Here is a 6,887-nt window from a genome sequence, read left to right as displayed (position 1 = left end):
ATTTTGGGAAAATACAGAACCTGGGCACCTAAAGTTTTGAATTAATTGGGCCTGGAGCTACTCACATCCTGGCATCTTGTTCAATTGTTTGTCATTTTAGATTCTGGTTATTTAGTTCAAGTTTCCTTGATTCTCTTTCTGCTAAAATAGTCATTCATAATCATCTAAATAAATTAAATTGAAAAAACTCACTAATTTGAAAATTAACCCCACTTCTGCTGAGGTCAAAATTAGTTTGCAGTGCACAGAGTGATGGGCATGGACATAGCAGATTACCAAGATTGCACTCACAGCCTAGGTAATCACTATGTTTTATTTTAGTTAGGAAACACTTCTGTACATTCCTTATATTTATTAAACTCCTGTTGAGAAACTTCAACTGTTATATGTTGATGGATCCTGCCCAATAATAAAACTAAATGTTTTTAAACAGGAATTCCTATTACAACGTTAGCTTTACTTTAGGACACGTTTCTTCACCTCATTTGAAATTAGCCCAGATGCACTGATTAGGGCGTGTCAGTTAAGAAACGACCAGGAAATGAGATCACATGTTTCTGGAGCAGGACATGGCTTTGGGATGCTTTGCAAACAAAGTGGTTTCTCATGTCTTCTGGAAAATCCATTGAAATGAGCAAGTTAAGGACCTCTTAGAAGCACTCTTCCATCCCATATACTTGACTAATAAAAAGGTGGAAGTCAGTGCAGAAAAATAGATAACATGAAAGTGAAAGTAAGATTTGTAGCAGTTCATTGTGCCAAACATGTAGTCTTAACCTAGAGTAGGATCTTATCTGAACCCTCAGGAGGTAAATTTCCTGAGAGATTCAAAGATGTCTTTATAAAATAACAACACTTAGCCCCTGATTTTAAGTTAAAATAATGGAAAACTCTTGGTAATCTACTTCACTCAGTGTAAATCAGTTAAAAACAAAATTCTGGAAAACCTGTGAAGGTGGGACTTGCCGAGGAACTGAGCCTTGGGGGCCTTTGGACACTTTTAGTTGGATTTTCTTCAGCTTTGACTCTCCATGGAATTTGAGCAAGTTTCATTTACTGTCTACTGTTTTTCTGAATGACTTGAAGTAATTACTTGACAAAAGCCTACAGCCTTTTCAATTGATAAACAGATTTTATGTTTCAACCTGTGACATGCCGATATTTTCATCAGGTAACTGAAGCACACCCACTACAGCAAGCAACTGTTATAAAGCAATTCTGTAAGGTGTTTCCATTACTCAAATACTGAACTGCTATTACCAGCAACAATATTCTGCAAATGTTGAAAAAAATGGCATTGCTACGTACAATTAATCACAAATTTTAAAACTTTTTCTTATATGTATTGTTTAAATTCATAAGCATGGAATGTTTATTTTTCCATTTATTTGTTTTATCTCTGATTTTTTTCACCTGTGTTTTGTTGTTTTTCTAGTAGAGATATTTCATCTCGTTGACTTAGCTCTATTCCTAGGTATTGCACTGTCTTGGTGGCTATTGGGAGAGCATGTTCTTGATTCCACTCTCAGCCAGAACATTGTTGGTGGCTAGAAATGTTACTGTGATTTTCACACATTGATTTTATATCCTGAAACATTCCTAAACTAATGTATCAATACTAGGAGACTTTTGGCAGAGCCTTCAATATTTTCTAGGTATAGAATCATATTATCAGTGAAAACAGAGGGTTTGCATTCTTCTTTTTCTTTTATTTGGATGCCTTTTATTTCTTTCTCTTGCCTGATCTGGTGAATACTTCCAGTACTGTGCTGAACAGAAGCGGTGAGAGCGGGCATCCTTGTCTCGTTTCTGTTCTTAAGGAAAATGCTTCCAGTGTTTGCCCATTCAGTATGATGTTGGCTGTGGGTTTGTCATAGACGGCTCATCAGATTGAGGTGTGCTCCTTCAATGTCTGTAATTTTCGGGGCTTTTATCATGAAACGTTGTTAGATTTTATTGAAAGCTTTCTTCCTGCATCTGCTGGGATACTCACATGGTTTTTGCTTTTGATTCTGTTTAGCAGAGCATCACATTTATTGCTTTGCATAGGTTAAAGCAGCCTTGCATCTGCAGAATGAAGCCTACTTGATTGCGGCGTGTTAACTTCTTGATAAACTACTGGATTTGATTTTCTACGCTGAGAATTTTTAAGCCTATGATCATGAGAAGTATTTGTCTTGAGTTTTAATCTCTTATAGTGTCTCTGCCATATTTTGGTATAAGGCTGATGCCGGTTTCACAGAATTAGTTGAGAAGGAGCCTCTATGCCTTGATTTTCTTTGAGTAGCTTCAGTAGAATTGGCATCAGTTCTTTTTTGTATGTCGCGTAGAATTCAGCTGTGAATTCTTCTTGTCCAGATTTCTTTTTCTTGGTTGGGTCTTTATTACTGACTCAATTTTAGAAGTTGGCATCACTCTATTTAGGGTTTCAATCTCTTCCTGATTTAATATTGGGAGATTTTGAGCTTCCCAAAATTTATTCATTTCCTCCAGATTCTCTAATATGTGTGCATAAAGTTTATAGTAGTCTGAGAATTTGTGTATTCTTCTGGGATCAGTTGTAATATCCCCTTTGTCACTTCTGATTGTACTTACTTGGATCTCCTTTTTCTTTATCTTTCTTAATCCAGACAGGGGTCTATCAGTCAATCTTCTTTATTTTACAAAGAAGAAGCTCTTGGGCTTATTGATATATTTTGTATGCATTTTTGTATCTGAATTTCATTCAGTTCGTCTCTAATTTTCTTTTTGTCTGCTAGCTTTGAGATTATTTTAGTTCCTTTAGGTTCAAGGTTAAGATTACTAATTTAAGAACTTTCTAACTCCTTGAGGAAGTCATTTATGACTATCAACTTTTATGGTGCCCAAATAAATTACCAGATTCAATGCTATTACTATCAAACTACCAACATTATTTTTAAAGCATTAGAAAAAAAAAACTATCTTAAAATTTATATGGAATGAAAAAAAGAATTTTAAAAACAAAAGCAATCTTAAGTAACAAGAATACAGTCAAAGGTATCCCACTATAAGACATCAAATTATACTACAAAGCCACAGGAACCAAAATAGCTGGTACCTATACAAAAACAGACACATACATAGACCCTGAAAGAGAATATAAAATTCTGAAATAAAGCTGCACACCTACAACCATCAGATCTTACACCAAGACACTAAAAACATGCAATGAGGAAATGTATCGCTTTCAATAAATGGTGCTGGGATAACTGGCTAGCGAGAAATGCTAATCAACCAAAACCACAATGAGATACCATCTCACACCAGTCAAAATCAGTATTACTAAAAATTAAAAAAAAAAATAACAGATGCTGGCGAGGCTGCAGAGAACAGGAAACACTTGTACAATGTTGGGTGGAATGTGAATGAGTCCAAGCACTGTGGAGAGCAGTCTGGAGATTTGCAAAGGACTTAAAGCAGAGCTGTCACTTGGCGCAGCCATCTCATATGCACAAAAGAAAATAAACCAGTCTACCAAAAAATACACCCACTCATATGTTCACTGCTATGCTACTCTTAATACCTAAGACATAAATCCAACCTATGTGTCCATTAATGGTGAATTTGATCAAGAAAATATGGTACATTTACACCATGGAACACTATGCATTCATAGAAAAAGAATAAAATCATGTCTTTTGTGGCAACATGGATGCAGCTGGGAGCCAACATTCTAAGCAAGCTGATGAAGAACGAGATGATGAGAGTCAATGGGAGATGAAGCTGACGTTTTGGGTGTGCCTGTGTGTCAAATTGAGAAAAGAAATCACCTGGGCACATAGACTCTTAATATAGCCAAGTCTGGAGCCACTCATATCCCAGTTTCCATTTCATTAGGTTTTAAGCTTCCTCATTTTTAGTAAGTTAAATTTGCTTTTCTTTACTCTTGGCTAAAATAACCACACATCCTGATTTAGAGGCATTACAATCAAAACGTCATATTTGTAGCTTACAAGTCCCAAGTTAGGTCAAAGTTAGTGTGGGATTCAGTGTGATAGATAGGAGACATGGCTGGATACTAAGAATGGGCTCAGAGTTATTTTAACTAAATTAGGAGAATTTGTTCACATCCCTTATATTAGATTTCACTGGAAACCTCTGATTTAATATCATCTCTGATAGATTATACCTCAATAATTAAGCTGGAGGTTATGAATTAGTAATTTAAATTAATAGTGGAAGCCTCCATTTAGAATATATTTCTCTGCCAAGTGTAAAGTTAGCTCAGATGGCAGAAACAACTGCACTCAGCACAGCTTGTCAATAAAGCAAAGACATACACAAACACATATATTGCAAGGGTAGTGCATGACTTTGAAGTGATCTGCACACAAAAGGATTCTCATGTCTTCTAGAACACATCAAAATGGACAAGGGAAGGAATTGTAAATGCACTCCTAAGTCCTAGAGACCTGACTAATATAACATAGGAAGTAAAGGCAAAGAAAAAAGTAGCATAATAACTAAAATATATCTGTAACTCTATCTATGTATTCATGTGTGCAACTATATCTCTATCGAGGTACTTACGTATGTATGTGTGTATGTATCCATCTATCATCTATCTATTTATCTATAGTAGTGGATCATTATACAAAGCAAGCAGCTCTAAAATTGTTTATAATACGATCTAAAAATGGAAGGAACTACAATTACTCATATAACACAGAATAAATACTGTCTACAGCTTTCTGGAAATGTTGAAGAAAATTGTAACCCTTAAATTAAAATTTTCATAACTTTAAGAAAATCTTGGCTGGGTTTGGTGGCTCATGCCTGTAATACCAGCACTTCAGAAGGCCAAGGCAGGAGGATCACTTGAGGTCAGGAGTGCGAGACCATCCTGGCCAGCATGGCAAAATCCCGTCTCTACTAAAAATACAAAAAATTAGCTGGGTGTGGTGGCACACACCTGTAATATCAGCTTTTGGGAGGCCAAGGCAGGAATCGCTTGAATCAGGGAGACGGAGTTCACAGTAGGTCGAGATCACACCACCGCACTCTAGCCTGGGCAACAGAGTGAGACTCTGTCTCAAACAACAGCAAAAAAAGAAAAAAGAAAAAGGAAAAGAAAAAGAAAATCTTGGACTTCCTTGGCCAAAGGTTCTCCCCCTAGTGTTAATGGTATTATGGCCAACCCCTCCAGAATATGTCTGTTATTACCCTATTACCTGGTGGCTGAAAGAAAGGTCCTACCTTTAGAGACTTTACACTCAGTGCTCACCGCTGTCTTACTGCATGTGTGCATGTGTTACAAAATATGAAGGTGATTTCTGTGTTACACCAACTCCATTCCCCAACAGATTAAGCTGCTTTGGTACTACCTCTTTTCAATAGTCTCTCGTGTCTATCGCAAATAAAGTCATGAGAAAATACTGCTCTCGAAACTCATTTCAAGGACTCTTGCCAGGTATTTTTAGTCAAAACAAAGGAGTGACTTTTAGAATGTCAATACTTACGTTCATATATATAAACTTTAAACTAAAATTGTAGTCACCCCATGAGATTGAATGGTCCCCCTCTTGGCCAAGGGAGCCCCAAAACCTAAAAATTAAGTTCCCAGCTGGGCAGAACAAGAGAACAGACACACCTCATTATACCCACTCCCCTTTGCGGTTCAGAGACAACATGGACCAACACTAATGTTAAAATGGAGATCGTAAGACTGACGGAACAGACTGTCTGGGGCAATAAGATGCTACATTATAAACAAGACCTAAGGCCATGCCAGGCGGGGGTTACATCCCTCACCCCAACTCTTAAAGAATAAACTGTGCTCTAACTGCCAATGCGTTATTTTCTTCTCTAGCAGCAAAATAAGCACCGATCCTGAGACAAGCACGATTTAATCAATTGCAGCTCATCCTCTGACTAACGGACCCCCTGTTCCACAGCAATAACCCCAGCTTTGACTGGACACCAGACTGATTTCAGGAATTTTCTCCTGATCAGAGATCACTGACCAAGGCCTGGTTCTGGCCATTTATGGAGGCTGCGCTCTGAGGGCCTTTGTGCCCCTGCTCCAGCTTTTGGCACATAGGGTCTAATTATAACACATTTAAATGCTAAGTCCCCACTGTTAAGTGAACAGGGGTCACATGTGACATGTGTGTTTGCTCGCATATTCATGTGTCATGACCACCTTTATGAACACGCACAGCCCTCCTGTAATCTGTTGATTGTGTCTGTTTCGCCAACACGTTCAGCATAAAGTTTCTGCCCCACCGCTCCTCCTTGTGAAATGGCTGTAATCTTTTATAAAAAGTAAAGGCTTATCTTTTCAAATTTGTAGATTGTGTGATTTTTTCATGTAATGCAACCGAGGAATAAATTCATAAACCCACCGAGTTGTAAGGCTACTCAAGTACAGGGCACCAAGCTGAGCGTTCCCATATATCCTGTAAGGCCTGAGAGATATTGAAGAAGGACCTGACCTCAGACCCTCAGAGCAAGCTGATGATCTCACGGAGTGAAGAGCTTCCGCCCAGGACATTGGTCCAAGATCCCTGTTCAATTTGTTCTTCTCTTTCTTTTTGTTATGTGCTTATACTTAAAAAAACTCTATTTTCTGCAGACCTATTTGCTATCCACCCAGAGTGAACATTTACCTCATTTTTCACTCATTTTCTCAAGTTGCTAAGTAGAATAAGTCACCAGACTCTATTTTGATGCCCTCACTACTGATGACAGGATTTATCCTCTTCCTTCACTTTTGTCCCCCACACATGGGAAATCTAGTAGAAAATCGTGGAACTGTCCTCATTGGATGCCAGCATTAGGCTCAAATTATACAAGCTCCTTCCCTTAGTAGGAAGCCCCACCATTCCTTCAACACCAAACCATCATAAAAACCCTGAGGCAGCCTT

The sequence above is a fragment of the Hylobates moloch genome, unplaced genomic scaffold, assembly GCF_009828535.3.
Source record: "Hylobates moloch isolate HMO894 unplaced genomic scaffold, HMol_V3 SCAFFOLD_16, whole genome shotgun sequence".
In the NCBI taxonomy this organism is placed as follows: domain Eukaryota; kingdom Metazoa; phylum Chordata; class Mammalia; order Primates; family Hylobatidae; genus Hylobates; species Hylobates moloch.
Note: the sequence above shows the minus strand (reverse complement) of the source record.